General features: G+C 39.0%; 1 pseudogene; it reads left to right on the forward strand.

Annotated features, from left to right (window-relative positions):
- Window positions 1-294: 294 nt before the first annotated feature.
- The window catches only part of LOC126001747 (E3 ubiquitin-protein ligase Praja-2-like), a 41879-nt pseudogene continuing 24444 nt past the window's right edge, over window positions 295-17729 (forward strand).

A 17729-nucleotide genomic window follows, 5' to 3' on the forward strand; every position in this document is an offset into this window, starting at 1 on the left:
CAAGTATATCTCCCAATGGAGCTTAGTTCCTGGTGTTGTTGCAGGGGGTTGTTTCAGTTCTATGTCTAGGATCTGGGATTTGAGAATGAACTAACACTGTCCAATCTCGTGGAGACTGAGTTGTATCCACATGACACATGTCCAGGATGGGAGGCAACCTTGTATAAGAAGTGTGAGTTTTTATCCTTAGAAGATAAGATCTTGTGTCTGAGTTCATGATTTCCCCTTATTCATTGTGCCTATACAAAAAACGTATGGTGTTCTTTTGTATTGCTAGTGCTATTCCGGTTAAGGATGACAGGCTATATGTACAGTATCTGTGGTGTAGTCTAAGCTTTTATCCCAAGCAAGGCGTTTTCTTAGTTTTTGTACCAAGCAGCACCAAAACTGGTGAAGGTAGAGAAAATATGTATATATAAAAAAATAAAATGTATAGATAAAATTGAGATATAAAAAAGGAAATTGAGAAGAAAGGAAAAAAAGGTATTTGAAAAAAGAAAGTGATGGGGGAGGCTATCTGTATGTTTAGGAATACATATCTTTTTTTGTTTGTTTGTTTTTTCGGGCCACACTCATTTGATGCTCAGGGGTTACTCCTGGCTAAGCGCTCAGAAATTGCCCCTGGCTTGGGGGGACCATATGGGACGCTGGGGGATCGAACCGCTGTTGGGATCTTTCTTTGGCTAGCGCTTGCAAGGCAGACACCTTACCTCTAGCTCCACCTCGCCAGCCCCAGGAATACATATCTTAAGATACATTATTATGAAGGTATTAATCTTACGTAGACAATATAGGCCTCCCAATTAGGTCTTCTGAGATATTCTTGTGGGGAGTGAAAGCCAAGATACTTTTTAGTTTCACAGACATTGGTCTAGAGTTTAAGATATGATTTGCGGCATTTCAGAGTCCTGTAGTGTCCTTGAGCTGGGGGTTTTGCTGCAGCTGAATCTGGTATCATGCAACCATCCAGGATTTGATGGGGGTGAGAGGGGTCACAAGCTTGAGTCAGGAGGCTTATTGGTTGTGTTTTCTTGCTGAGACACAAGATGAGGGATTGAAAGGGTGTCTTTCATTGAGGAGCTGGATGGTGGTCTGTTGGGAAGGAGGTCAGTCTTGGTGCCTAACGAGTTAAAAACTGAGGGTAAAGAGGGTTAAATAAGGGGAGATAACAAATATGGATTGGGAAATGGGGGGAGTAGAAAGGTCTCTGGATGTGGAAAGGCAATATAGAAGAGGGGCTATATACATTGTATAGAATGATGAAATGTTTAAGGATAAGGTTTGGCAGTCAGAGAGGACAACTGTATAGAAAGTAACATTCACTTAGACACTGACTTCAGAGATCTATTTGAGTGCTATCCTCCATATATAGGATATTCCATTTCCTTTCCTATAAATTGTCAAGAATTAGAATTCTTTTTGGACCATGTTAAAAAGGGTATATGTTGAAACTTTTGAAAATGGTTATCAGTAAAAATAAAAAAGACACCTCTGCAGAGGGTCTGCTATGACTAGCTGTCCTGGCATGTGGGTCTCCAAGCCCAGCTTTTGCCTCTGCAGCTTGTGAATGAATGGATAGGGGAGGAGTTTTCCTCCACCCCATCCCATCCCCCAAGGCCCAAGTTACCAGATCTGGCCATGAAGCCCATTCTGGCGTGGGGGAATCTGGCCCCCAGACTAACTGGCAGTCCGGGGTGAACACGGACTCTTATTGGTTCATACTGACTCTTACGTTTCATCTAGCATACACAGAGAGGATAATGATTACCTTCAACTTTCTACACAAGTTGTGGAGGCTGATAGATACAAGGAAGCATCAGGTATACAGTATTTGGATTGGAAAAAGGAAAGGTAGAAGAATACGCTGGTCTTTCATTACCAGTCCCTTTTTTAAATTGCAAAATGAGAGATAAGCTTGAAGAGTTAGATTCAACACCTTTAGTGAAAAGTTCTTGTGGGGATGCTGAGTTAGTCCATCAGAGCAATCAGAAATTTCTGATGTCCTCTTCTAAAGGTGAAATTATTAGAAAAAAACAACAAAATAATAGTAGCCAGGAGAGACTGAGAAACTTCATCTGAAGATTCAGCCCTTGCTTTGGGTCATGTTAAGAGTGAACAAAACATAAGAGATAGGCCTAAGAGCCAGGGTCATTCTCCTGAACAGGGAGTGAGACCCAAAGTTAGAAAAGTAGTAAGTTCCAATCAGTTGGATCAAGAATCAGGTATTGATTAATCCCTTCAAGGTGTGTCTCGACTGAGGCGTGTGTTTTCTGTTGGAGTTGTGGACAAGAGAATTTTGCTGGTTTCCTTAGCTTGGCAGACATTGGGGGCTTCCCCGGGCATCCCCTGACGGCTTGCCTCGGCTGAGGTGAGTGTTTGGGGGCCGGAGTTGGGGATAAGGCTGACTGCTGGACCCCTAGGCCCGGCAGACATTTTGGGACCTCCCCCAGCTTGCATCAACCTGGGAACTTTGATCTCCTCCAGCATTAATCCCTTCAAGGTGTGTCTCGGCTGAGGCGTGTGTTTTCTGTTGGAGTTGTGGACAAGAGAATTTTGCTGGTTTCCTTAGCTTGGCAGACATTGGGGGCTTCCCCGGGCATTCCCTGACGGCTTGCCTCGGCTGAGGTGAGTGTTTGGGGGCCGGAGCCTAGCCAATGAGTACCACCACAACACGTAGAAAAACCCACAGTGTAAGCGTGACAATGGGGAGACTACGCAGACCAACTTCAACCATAGAGAATGAAGATGGAAACTCTGATGACCCAACAATGGCCAACTACCTAAGCAGTCTTTCAGAAATGGAGTTTAGAGAAGAAATATGGAGGTTGCTCACAGAAATCAAAGAAAGTATAAATCAGAACACTAATAAAAATCAAGAGAATATGAAGATAGAAATCAGAAAACTCCAAACTGAAATATCAGATCAGATAACAGGTCTGAAAAACTCCGTAGACGAATTGAAGAACATAATGGATGAGCTTTCCAACAGGTTAACAGCAGCTGAGGATAGAATTAGCGCTTTAGAAGACGAGATGCATAACAACTTTACACAGCAGAAGAGATTGGAAAAAAGCCTCAAATCAAATGATCAGACAATGGAAAATTTACTCAAAGAATATGAGCAGATGAAAATAGAAGTCTTTAATAAGCTCAACAGAAACAACTTTAGAATCATTGGAGTTCCAGAGACCCAAGAAGAAAATCTTCAGGAAGAATCAATGGTTAAGAACATCATCACAGAGAAACTACCAGAGCTAAAGAAAACATGTGACCAAATCCTGCATGCCCGAAGAGTACCAGCTAAAAAAGACCCCAGTAGAAACACCCCAAGACACATCCTAGTCACCATGATGAAACCTACCGATAGAGATAGAATACTGCAAGCAGCAAGATCGAAAAGGGAAATTACATTCCACGGAGCATCCTTGAAATTTACAGCAGACCTGTCACCAGAAACACTCAAGGCCAGAAGGCAGTGGTGGGACATAGTGGCAAAACTCAATGAAATAAATGCTTTGCCAAGAATACTGCACCCAGCAAAACTCACTTTCAGGTTTGAAGGATGTATACATGGCTTCACAGATAAACAACAGCTCAAAAAATTTGCAGACTCAAAACCAGCCTTAAAAGAAAAACTGAAAGATCTACTCTAAAAACAAGACAGAACAAAAAACACACCAAACTTCTACACAAAGATGGCAATAAATCCCATGACAATTATTTCTCTCAATGTCAATGGACTAAATGCACCAGTTAAGAGGCACAGAGTGGCGAAATGGATCAAAAAACTGAAGCCAACCTTCTGCTGTCTACAAGAAACACACCTGAATAGTCAGAATAAACATAGACTCAAAATCAAAGGCTGGAGGAAAATCATTCAAGCAAACAACACCCTTAAAAAAGCGGGGGTGGCCATACTAATATCAGATGACACAAACTTTATACTCAGAAAAGTTGTAAGGGACAAAGATGGATATTATGTACTAATCAAGGGATTTGTACAGCAAGAAGAAATCACTCTCCTAAACATATACGCACCGAATGAGGGTCCAGCAAAGTATTTAATACAATTGTTGACAAATCTGAAGAAGGATATCAATAATAACACAATAATTGTGGGAGACCTCAACACAGGCTTGTCAACACTTGATAGGTCAACCAAATGGAAACCCAACAAAAATATACTAGACCTGAAAAGAGAAATGGATGAAAGAGGCCTAGTAGATATATATAGGGCACTCTATCCTCAGAAACCTGGATACACATTCTTTTCCAATGTACATGGATCATTCTCCAGTATAGATCACGTGCTGGCACATAAAACATACCTCCATAAAATAAAAAGATAGACATTTTGCAGGCTGCCTTTGCTGACCACAAGGCTCTGAAGTTAGATGTGAACTACAAAGGGACACAGAAGAAAAAATTTAACACCTGGAAGTTAAACAGCCTCATACTGAATAACCAGTGGGTCCGAGATGAAATCAAGGAGGAAATCAAAAGGTTCCTGGAAACAAATGACAATAAAGACACAAACTATCAGAACTTATGGGACACAGCAAAAGCAGTACTGAGAGGAAAATTTATAGCTTTGCAAGCACACATCAGGAAGGAAGAAGGAGCTTACCTGAATAGCTTAATGACACAGCTAATAGAACTAGAAAGTGCTCAACAAAAGGACACAAAAATAGGGAGACAGAAGGAAATAACAAAGCTGAGAGCAGAAATCAACGAAGTGGAAACCCAAAAAACAATCCGAAAGATCAACGAAAGCAGAAGTTGGTTCTTTGAAAAAATAAACAAGATTGATAGACCATTGGCAAAACTCACAAAGCAAAAGAAAGAGAGAAACTTGATAACGCGTATTAGAAATGAAAAGGGGGAGATCACTACAGATACTGCAGAGATTCAAAGGGTATTCAGAGAATACTTTGAGAAACTCTATGCCACTAAATATGAGAACCTGGAAGAATGGATAAATTTCTGAACTCATATAACCTTCCACGGTTGAATAAAGAAGAGGTAGCATATCTAAACACCCCCATCACTATTGAGGAAATTAAAACTGTAATCAAAAATTTACCCAAAAACAAAAGCCCAGGCCCTGATGGATTCACGAATGAATTCTTTCAAACCTTTCAAGAGGAACTACTACCAATTCTGGCCAGGCTCTTTTATGAAATAGAAAAAAACAGGAATACTTCCAAATAGCTTTTATGAAGCCAACATCACCTTAATTCCAAAACCTGATAGAGATGCTGCCAAAAAAGAAAATTACAGACCAATATCCCTGATGAACACAAATGCAAAGATCCTCAACAAAATCCTAGCGAACAGGATCCAGTGCCTCATCAAGAAGATCATTCACTTTGATCAAGTAGGTTTCATCCCAGGAATGCAAGGCTGGTTTAACATCCATAAATCTATCAATATAATACACAACATAAACAACAAAAAAATAAAAATCACATGGTCATATCAATAGATGCAGAAAAAGCATTTGATAAGGTTCAACACCCATTCTTGATGAAAACTCTCAGCAAGATAGGAATAAAAGGAACCTTTGTCAATATAGTCAAAGCCATCTACCAGAAGCCAGTGGCAAATATTATCCTCAATGGAGAAAAACTAAAATCCTTTCCTCTAAATTCTGGTACAAGACAAGGCTGTCCTCTCTCACCACTCCTATTCAACATAGCACTGGAAGTACTTGCTATAGCGATTAGGCAAGAAAAAGATATCAAGGGAATCCAGATAGGAAAGGAAGAAGTCAAGCTCTCACTGTTTGCAGATGACATGATACTCTACTTAGAAAACCCTAAAGACTCTACCAAAAAGCTTCTAGAAATAATAGATTCATATAGCAAAGTGGCAGGCTACAAAATTAACACACAAAAATCAATGGCCTTCTTATACACTAATAATGATAGGGAAGAAATGGACATTAAGAGAACAATCCCATTCACATTAGTTCCACACAAACTCAAATATCTTGGAGTCAACCTGACTAAAGATGTGAAGGATCTATACAAAGAAAACTACAAAACACTGCTTCAAGAAATAAGAGAGGACACACGGAAATGGAAACACATACCATGCTCATGGATTGGCAGGATCAACATCATTAAAATGGCAATACTTCCAAAAGCATTGTACAGATTTAACGCGATTCCTCTGAAGATACCCATGACATTCTTCAAAGAAGTGGATCAAATACTTCTGAAATTCATCTGGAACAACAAACAACCTCGAATAGCTAAAGCACTCCTTGGGAAAAGGAATATGGGAGGCATTACTTTCCCCAATTTTAAGTTGTATTACAAAGCAACAGTTATAAAAACAGCATGGTATTGGAATAAAGACAGACCCTCAGATCAGTGGAATAGGCTTGAGTACTCAGAGAAGGTTCCTCAGACATATAATCACCTTGTTTTTGATAAAGGAGCAAGAAATCCTAAATGGAGCAGGGAAAGCCTATTCAACAAGTGGTGTTGGCACAACTGGTTAGCCACTTGCAAAAAAGCGAACTCAGACCCACAGCTAACACCATGTACAAAGGTAAAATCCAAATGGATTAAAGACCTTGATATCAGACCTGAAACTATAAGGTATTAGAACAACATGTAGGTGAAACACTCCAGGACATTGAGACTAAAGGCATCTTTAAGGAGGAGACAGCACTTTCCAAGCAAGTGGAAGCAGAGATAAACAGATGGGACTATATTAAGCTGAGAAGCTTCTGCATCTCAAAGGAAATATTGCCCAGAATACAAAGGCCACCCACTGAGTGGGAGAAATTATTCACCCAATACTCATCAGATAAAGGGCTAATATCCAAAATTTACAAGGTACTGACAGAACTATACAAGAAAAAAACAACTAACCCCATCAAAAAATGGGGAGAAGAAATGAACAGACACTTTGAAAAAGAAGAAAGGCAAATGGCCAAAGGCACATGAAAAGATGTTCAACATCACTAATCGTCAGGGAGATGCAAATCAAAACTACTATGAGGTACCACCTCACGCCACTGAGATTGGCACACATCACAAAAAAGGAAAACAAGCAGTGCTGGGGGGATGTGGAGAGAAAGGAACTCTTTTTCACTGCTGGTGGGAATGCCGTCTAGTACAACCTTTATGGAAAGCGATATGGAGATTCCTTCACAAACTGGAAATTGAACTTCCATACGATCCAGCTATACCACTCCTAGGAATATACCCAAGAAACACAAAAATACAATACAAAAATCCATTCCTTACTCCTATATTCATTGCAGCGCTATTTACAATAGCCAGACTCTGGAAACAACCAAGATGCCCTTCAACAGATGAGTGGCTGAAGAAACTGTGGTACATATACACAATGGAATACTATGCAGCCATCAGGAGAGATGAAGTCATGAAATTTTCCTATACATGGATGTACACGGAATCTATTATGCTGAGTGAAGTAAGTCAGAGGGAGAGAGAAAGACGCAGAATGGTTTCACTCATCTATGGGCTTTAAGAAAAATGAAGGACATTTTTAACAGTATCTCAGAGACAAGAGAGATGAGGGCTGGTAGGTGCAGCTCAGGACATGCAGCTCATCACATAGAGTGATGAGTGCAGTTGCAGAGATGACTACACTGAAAACTATCATAACAATGTGAATGAATGAGGGAAGTGGAAAGCCTGTCTCGAGTACAGGTGTAGGGGGTGGGGAGGAGGGAGATCTGGGAAATTGGTGGTGGGAATGTTGCACCGGTGAAGGGGGGTGCTCTTTACATGACTGTAATCACACAACTATAATCATGTTTGTAATCACGGTGTTTAAATAAAGATAAAGAAAAAAAAAAGAATCAGGTATTAATAGGCATGATGCCAAACAAAGAAATGTCCAAAGGTGGAGGGGGGAGGCCTTGGAAGTTGAGGCAAACAGCTCAGATGACCTCATTAAGTGTATGACTATGATGGAGAACATAACTGCATGTTCTTGGATCCACCACACTGAAGACTTATATCAAGAGAAACAGAAAATAACCATGTGGCAGCAGAAAGTGAAGCTACAGTGGGAAGGGAAGACATTGTAGACAACACCTTTTGGAATGATTGTGGAGATTATTACCAGCTCTATGACAAAGATGAAGACAGCTCAGCATGCAGTGATGGAGAGTGATCTGCTTCTTTGCCCCATCGTTTTTCTGGTACAGAGAAAGATCAGTCCTCAAGTGATGAGAGCTGGGAGATGCTGACAGGGAAAGAGGAATTACAAAGTGATAGCAGTGGTCCTGAAGAAGAAAACCCAGGAATATCTCTTCAGGAAGGGGAGCAGACATCCTTGGAAGAGGGAGAAATTCCTTGGTGGCAGTACAGTGAAGACAATGAAAGCAGCAGTGATGAGGGGAATGAGTTTGCCAATGAATTGGCACAGCCAGAGGCTTTTATGTTGGATGGCAACAACAACCTTGAGGATGACTCCAGTGTGAGCAAGGATCTGGATGTGGACTGGAGGTACACGTGTTTGGGAGCTCTGTTTCCTTTCCCATTATGTCAAGTTGGTTCATGATATTTTATTATAAAAATTGAATCTCCCATAACTCAGAGATACTCTGATTTTCCTATCGGTCCATCTTTTTCAATCCAACACTCCTTTGAGTTGTCTTTTGCGATCTTAAACTTTCACCTACTTCTACTCATTAAATGCCTCATTCTCCACTTTTATCTTAGAAGAAGCTCATCTTAGGTTCTAGTTTTCATACACTCAGTAGTTTTAGGTTTCTTACTCCTTATTTTAGATGTCCTGATTAATAATCCTTCCTGATTAATAATCCTTCCTGATTAATAATCCTTCCTGATTAATAATCCTCCCTCATAAAAAATTCTTAATGAGTAAAACTTGAAGAATTTAAAATTCTTAAACCAGAATATTTTCCTTCACAGTCCTTCCTTTTTTTGCTTGTAAAACAGAGGAGGTTTTTATTGTACTTTCTTTTCTGTGGAACTTATTTTAATTTTTGGTAAGAAACAATGAGTCTTAAATTAAAGTGGATTATAAATTAAGTAGATTATATAGAATTGTTACATCTTGTAATGCTCATAATATAATTGTTTAGACTTATAAAACTAGACTTACCTTTCTTTCAAGGAGTTAATTATTGAACTGTACAAAAGATAGTAATTTCAACCACATCTTTTACTTTATCTGGAAAATAAAAGGCTTGATACTACTTACTTTGCCTTCTCTCTCTCTGCACAGATAGAATTTGTCTTATTTTTTGTACAAATAGAAAGCACAAATAAAAGGTATAAAATGAAGATAAAAACATTTATTATCTTCCAATAACTGCAGGTTTCTAGAATCTATTTGTTTTAGAATTCCTTTATGTATTTTGTAATGATATTTCTAGGATTTCTTCTTAAGGCAACCTTTTCTGTTCTGCTTTTCTATGTGTGTGTATGTGTGTATATGTAAACAACTTTGTCATATTTTTCCAACTTATTCCAGACATGAAACTTAACATCTGCTTAACATCCTCCTGTCTATTTTCCATTTTTACTTTTCAGAGAGTATTGTATGTGCAGTGAAGATAACTTTTATTTATATTTTGTGGAAGTAAAATTGAAGTTTAATAAAACTACATGAAGAACTTATACTTTAATCTTAAGAATTTCCCTTTCCCAGGCCCGGAGAGATAGCACAGTGGCGTTTGCCTTGCAAGCAGCCGATCCAGGACCAAAGGTGGTTGGTTTGAATCCCGGCGTCCCATATGGTCCCCCATGCCTGCCAGGAGCTATTTCTGAGCAGACAGCCAGGAGTAACCTCTGAGCACCACAGGGTGTGGCCCAAAAACCAAAAAAAAAAAAAAAAGAATTTCCCTTTCCCAATCACCATCACATTCCCAATTACATTATAGAAAATCAGTGATGCCACCTAGTCATAGTAGTGTTAATCTTGATGTCATTTCTATCCTCTGAACATGTCTCCAATTTACTTTCTGCTACTTGTTAATATTTGTTAATCTTGTTTTGAGATTCAGTTGTTCCTTGTTCCTTCTCCAAGTGTCTATGATGCATGCTTTGTTGGTTGATTTGAGCTTTTTCTTTTCTTGTATAGGCCTGTATTACTATAAAATTTACCCTTATGACAGCTTTTGGTATATCCCATTGATATGATAGTTTGTTTATTTGTTCCTTGATTTTATCTTAGATTCAGTTGTTATTTAGTAGTGTTTTATTTAGTTTCCAGGTGTTGGAGTTTTTCACCATCTTTTTATGGTTTAATTTCTATATTCCTGGCATTGTGGTCTAAGAGGAAAGTTGATAGGATTTCTATTTCTGTAAACTTATATATGTGTGTTAGACCCTTAAGTATGTGATATATAATTTTCTTGATGTGTATCATATAAGATAATTTCATAGGATCATAATCAGTATTTAATCTGTGATAAAGATAAAGAAAAAAAGGAAAGGGAAACAATATATATAGAACTTTCTTAGAATCAATGAACATGAGTTTAAGCCTAGATAACTATGTAATCTTTACTTTTTTTAATTTCACTCTCCTCAATGTGCTTTCTGGAGGTTTATGATGTATTGGGTGTGGGAGGTGTGAAAGTGATCTCTCCTCGGGTTGGAAGGTGAGATAATACATGTGAAAGCAGTAACACTGGCACATAGCACTAACACAGTGACATGGTATTTGCACATTTGTTTCCAGGTGTTACCATAGCAAAAGTAATGTAGTCAAGGCACAGTAGGTGTGGCTTTTTTGGCTATACCAGTGATGTTCAGGGGTTGCTTCTGGAAGTCCTTGGAGGACCATATGGGATGTTGGTGATTGAACCTGTTTTTTTGTTTTTTTTTTGTTTTGCATACAAGGCAAGCTCCTTAACCGCAGTATTATCACTTTGGCCACTTTAACAAGTTTTGAACAAATACAGGCAGTGCTTGGCACATAGCAAGATAGGGTACTTCCCTTGCAAGTGGAAGATAATTTGAAGGCTTCATAGATAATAATGTAAACTATTATTATTATTATCACAGTACAGTAAAATATAAGGCCTGGTCTGAATATACAAATATATACAAATACATTTACCACTGAAGGAAAAACATGTTAGAATTGATGCTTCAGGGAAATTTATTTCCATGTCAACATTGTTCTTTGCTTTGCACAAATTCTGCTTTCACTTAAGCCTGGGTGTGTAAACTGGGCTTGTGAGTTGGTTTTATGTATTTTAATTATAGGGGGTGGATGGGATAAGAGGAAAGAGACAGAATGAAGGCAAGAATGAAATCCTAGGGCTGAGGACTAATTCAGTGGCTTAATGTGTCTGCTTTGTAAGTATATGAAACAAGCTCAAGCACCTAGAACTCCCTTGTCAAATATGATGCTGTCGGCTCTGCTATCCATGATCCTAGAGCTTTCCTAGGCAAGTGATTTCCTGCCAACAGCAGCCAGGAAGAAGAGGAGTTTGACTTCAACAATTTTTTGAACTAAAGCAGTGCCATGGAAAGTAAGTGCAATCTCTGGTGAACACACGTTTGAGTGTTACAGGTGACTTAAGTGAAGTGGGGATAAAGAGGCAGTGACCTTGCAAAGATGTCTGCTGTGTCCTGTGACTGTAATCTGTAACTCCTTTACACTAATTTAAACAAATTCATTATATTTTAAATCAATGTTTCTTGAAATTGTGTGAATCTTCTTACCCAATACTTTTTTTTAATATCACTTATCTTTCAGAAAAGTGTTGCTTTAAGGTCTTCAGGCAGTGTTGAGAGTTTGATAAGCTTGGTGATTTGTCTGAACTTCTGTCTCCTACTGTAGAAGCAGATAAATTTCTTAATTTTTTTCCATTTTCCTCTTGCCCCTGAGCAGTAAATGTAGAGATATGGATTCTAGAGGGTCTGAGCAATGAACCTGATTTCTGGTTTAATATTTATGTCTGTACTGTTTGGAATTTTAAAAGATTTTAAGTTAATTTTTTATTAATCAAGGAGAATGCATTATCCTTTTAATGTTCCTCTTCTAACTAAGGACAGTATTGATATCAAATGGATTAACAATTATATACATGTTTTGGTTGCTGGCATTTGATTGACTTTTGTAAACTGAAATTTCTATAATTGAAAGGGAAGTTATAGGATAGTGAATGAATTCCAAAACAATGACTTCTGGGTTGGTACCTAGAAGTGCTCAGGACTTACTCCTGCCTCTGTGCTCAGAGAACACTCATGATGGGCCCAGAGGACCATATGGGGTGTTAGATGTTGAACCCAGTTCTACAATATGCAAACCCCTTCCAATTAACAGCCCAATCGCTGTATTATCACTCTTCCCCCAAATTAAAGATTTTCAACTCGATTAGCTGGTAAATAAATTTGAGGATCCAATTATATATTCAACGTGTAGAGATTGTGCTTTTCTACCTTTTTGATTCCCATGTTTTTTCAGTACTTTCTGGATTCAGGTTGATCAGGAAAAGTCCGCTAGATGATAGAGACTATTAAATGGTCATGTTGAACAGGAACAAGCTGCCATTCCCATGACTTTACAGAAACTGTGGTACATATACACAGTGGAATATTATGCAGCTGTCTGGAATATGAAGTTATAATATTTTCCTATATATGGATGGACCTGGAAACTATTATGCTTAGTGAAATAAGTCAGAGGGAGAGCAACAGACACAGAGTAGTCTCATTTATCTATGGGTTTTAAGAAAAATAAAAGACATTAAAACTTTACAGACTCATCAGGCCATTGTGGCCAAGAACTCCAAGAAAAAGAGATCTTTTTATTTGAGTAATTTACTTTATTTTGAGTAATAAGTTAAGGTTAAATGCAAACTGGGGGGCCGGCTTGGTGGCGCTAGAGGCAAGGTGTCTGCATTGCCAACGCTAGCCTCGGACAGACGGCAGGTTCAATCCTCCGGCGTCCCATATGGTCCCCCAAGCCAGGAGTGACTTCTGAGCGCATAGCCAGGAGTAACCCCTGAGTGTCAATGGGTGTGGCCCAAAAACTAAATGCAAACTGGGATAAGAATTTCAAAGGATATGCAAAATAAGGAGAAAATACTTATGACAAATACATTTAGATAAGGCAAGATTTATATTCATTTACATTAAACTGTGGGGATGAAGTGAATGTGGAAGAAGGCCAACAGGGAGAGACATAGGCCAACATAACAGGAACTATCATTGCTGCAGTGGCAAGCTGGTACTGATGCTCAGCTAGTGCATCTGTATCAGTGACCTTATCTGCAAAATTATCTTCCCTATTTCTCTTTTTTTTTTTAAAAATATTTTTTATTGTGATCAAAGTGAATTACAAGTCTTTCACAGTAATATTTAAGGTACATAGTGACAATGAATTAGAGCCATTACCACCACCAGTGTTGTCCTCCCTCCACCATGTTCCCAGCATGCATCCCATACCTCCCCACTTTGCCCCATGGACTGCTAGTGTAATAGATCTCCTTTGTGTATAGCTTGTTGTAGTTTGAGTATGGATTCTGGTGTTGTTGAACTTGGGTTTGATGCTTAAGTCTGATCATTTTTTCTTTCCACTCAATATTCATAGAACTGATTGCTCCTATTAACATTCATTCCCCCACCCCTCAATTTATGAGGGAGAACAAGATGATTCAAGTTCTGTAATTCTGTTGGAAAAAGAAAAGAAGAAAAATTGTGAGGAATCAATCTAGAGGTTAAAATATTAATTTTAAAAAGAAATAAAAAAAAAACAAACAAAAAAAGCAATGACAAAGACCACAATAGCAGCAACAAAAAATCATCACCAAAACAACAACCACATGAAAAAGAAAAAAGAAAAAAGCAAAAGAGGGAAAAAAGAAAACAAAATAGAAGGGCCTGTGTGACAAAGCTTTGTGAATTTTTGTTTGTTTGTTTGTTTGTTGCATTGGCACAATTCTGTATTATTTCTTCCTCATTTCTGCACAGGGATCTGACATCTTCCTAAGACTAGAGCTCAAGGGCTGCAAAAAAACTGACACCTGTTACAAGTCAGGGAAATTGGTCAATGTTTAGTGACAGTGTGTGATGACTGCCCGGGTTTTTGTGCTAAAACTTTTACCAGGGTTTGAGGATCACAGCATTCAAGAGACTGAACCTAGAGCCTCATCAGCTCTGCCATAGACTTCCTCTCAAAAAGCAATCAGATTCAGAAGACATGTTTTTAGATAAACATATTTTTGTATCTTTTTAAAATTTCTCTTAGAATGATGTAGAAAAAAATAAGGTTTACATAATTATGTATGTACACTTCTCCCTTCCAACACCATTTTTTCTGCCTTTCCTTTTACTGTTGCCATTATGGCCAGGATCACATAGATTGTTTGCACAAAGGTTGCACATCTGGTTAATTTGCTCACACAGGGTTACACACTTGAGTTTTGGTGGTTTGTACTTGTGCCTAACAGGCATTACACTTATTAGCTGTGATGTTCCTGCACATTCTGGTCATAGTGTTTACTTGGCATGACTAACCTGGCTAATGCTTATACATATTTAAATGTGATGTTTGCACCATCTGACTTCAGTGAGTTGGAGCTAACACTGGTGCAGACCTGGGATCCCAAGCATCAGAGCTGCTGGGACTCATTCCAGGTATGTGAACTGTATAGGGGGATCTAACACATGCCCTCATATTTTCAGGGAATGTTTGTTTAGTTTTGCTTTGTGTGTGTGTGTGTGTTTTGCCACTGAACTACCAAATGAGCTTTTAGGACAAAGGTATTCTTTGGGGGAGGGGTGGTTGGAAGCCACCTGGTGATGCTCAGAGATCAGTGCTAGTAGTACTGGGGAGACTATTTGTGGTGTTGGGGCTAGAAACCTGTTGATCACATGCAGATCAAGTACCTTTCTCCAGTATTATCTCTCTAGTCTAGAATATGATATTTATTATTGTATTACTATTATAATTATTAGGAAGGCTATACCCAGCTTTGCTCAGGGTATATTCCTGGCTCTGTGCTCAGGTATCACTCCTGGTGGTACTTAGGGGACTAGATGTGGTGCTGGGGTATTGTACCCAGGTTTACCATATGTGAAATGATTATCTATTTTTTTTTTGATATTTGAGCCACACCCGATGATGATCAGAGGTTACTTCTATCTATGCGCTCAGAAATCGCTCCTGGCTTGGATTGAACCCAGGTCCATCCTGGTCAGCTGCATGAAAGGTAAAACACCTTACTGCTGCGCTATCACTCTGGCCCCGCAAAGTGATCACCTTATCTTCTGGGCTATCTCTCTGGTCCTTAAAAAAATTAATTTACCAATTTCTTAAAGATCTTCTGAGCAGTGCTTTCAGGGACCAGAGACATTTCCTTCAGAACTTAGTATGGTTATATGGACTTGACAATTCAGTATTTGGGGGCCCACGTTATGGCACTAGTGGGAGGTCCATCATACAATTCTGTGACTTGAGTTTGGGGTTACTGGGCTAATAATATAAAGAATCTCCATAAAGCAAGAGGTTAATAAATGGTAACATTAAGTTTAATGAAAATTAAGCTCCTAATGCCATTATACTATAGGAGAAAACTTAAAAGAATTTTGAAATCATTTTTCACACTGAGAGGCAAAAAAAAAAGAGAGAGAAAGAATAATAATAGCAGTGAGAAAAATGGCTCAATGAACGGAGCACATAATCTACACATAGAAGGTCATGATTCAGTCTCTGACATATGTGGTTTCCAAAGCACTGCAGGAAGCAACCCCTAATCACTGAGGTAGGAGTTGGCCCCAAGCACAGTATGGTTCAAAAACCTGAGAAAAAAAAACAAGACAAAGTCTGAACATATATGTATAATCATGTAATTATTTATTTTTCTTATATATATCTTTATTTAAACACCTTGATTATAAACATGATTGTAGTTGGGTTTCAGTCATGTAAAGAACTCCCCCCTTTACCAGTGCAACATTTCCATCACCAATGTCCCAAATCTCCCTCCTCCCACCCCACCCCCGCTTGTACTCTAGACAGACTTTCTACTTCCCTCATTCATTGTCATTGTTAGGATAGTTCTCAATGTAGTTATTTCTCTACCTACACTCATCACTCTTTGGGGTGAGTTTCATAAAGTGACCTGGAACTTTCAGCCCTCCTCTCATTTGTCTTTGAAAATTATTGCAGAATGCCTTTTATTTTTCTTAAAACCCATATATGAGTGAAACTATTCTGCATCTCTCTCTCTCCCTCTGACTTATATCACTCAGCATAATAGATTCCATGTACATCTATGTATAGGCAAATTTCATGACTTCATCTCCCCTGACAGCTGCATAATATTCTATTGTGTGTATGTACCACAGTTTCTTTAGCCATTCATCTGTTGAAGGGCATCTTGGTTGTTTCCATAGTCTGGCTATGGTAAATAGTGCTGCAATGAATATAGGGTAAAGAAGGGATTTTTGTATAGTATTTTTGTGTTCCTAGGGTATATCCTTAGGAGTGGTATAGCTGGATCATATGGGAGCTCAATTTCCAGATTTTGGAGGAATCTTTATATCACTTTCCATAAAGGTTGGACTAGATGGCATTCCCACCAGCAATGAATAAGCGTTCCTTTCTCTCCACAATCTGCCAGCACTGTTTGTTCCTTCTTTGTGGTGTGCGCCAATCTCTGTGGAATGAGATGGTACTTCATAGTTTTTTTTTATTTGCATCTCCCTGATAATTAGTGATTTGGAGCATTTTTTTTTTCATGTGCCTTTTGGCCATTTGTATTTCTTCTACAAGAAAGTCTTGCCTGGGATAAAAGCTCGGGTCAAACCAGGGCACAGAGATTGTGCAGACTATCATTCTCACCTTCAAATTCACCACAATATAATATGTCACCATACCCTTTTGCATAGGAACCTAAATGAAGGGAAATATTTTGCACAGAAACAAGCTCTTATCTACTAAGAATAAGAACCCATACTTTTTATAATATAGGGACTCCTCCCATCCTGAACATGTGTCATGTGGACCCAACTTAGACTCCATCTGATTGGACAGCGACCGTTCAACTTAGAACCCCAGATCCTAAACGTGAAACCAACACAGGTCCCAGCAACAGCACCAGGAACCAAATTTCTCCCGGGGAAACTCTGAATGCTGTCCCAGCACCAACTTGCACCAGTTTTAACATGACATCCTGACATGAAGAAATGGCAACAACCTGAGCTAAGAGAGGGCTGTCCTATCTCATTACCCAAAAGTATGATGCAATAAGGACACATGTCATCCTTTGCCCTAAGCAAAAACCAAAATCACTATCTACAGAAGACTGACTTTGACAAACATGATCTGGACAGAGCCTATCAAGGGACAAATGAGAAGTCCCCAGCCTAGGCCTCGGCCTAGGTTTTGTACAAAAACCAAGATCTCTAATTCCAGAGGTCTGACTGACAACTGCAACCTGCAGAGAACTTCTAGAACCATGCTGAAAGACTATACCCTAGGATCTGAGCAAAAACCAAGACCACTAATTACAGAAGACTGATAACAACAACAGTGATGGAACAGAACTCCTAGAACCGTAAAGAAAAACTCTCTCCTAGCCTTCACCCTACGGCCTACGCAAATAACAAGATCTCCAGCTACAGAGGTGGGATGTCATCACCCACATCTGAGTGGAAAGTTTCCTGGCACCATAAAAAGACATTTAGCTGTGTAAATGAGTGAGTATGGAGCTTGTAGTTGTTCCCATGGCAGTATGCCTCAAGGGGTGT

The sequence above is a fragment of the Suncus etruscus genome, chromosome 2 (genome assembly GCF_024139225.1).
Source record: "Suncus etruscus isolate mSunEtr1 chromosome 2, mSunEtr1.pri.cur, whole genome shotgun sequence".
NCBI lineage: Eukaryota > Metazoa > Chordata > Mammalia > Eulipotyphla > Soricidae > Suncus > Suncus etruscus.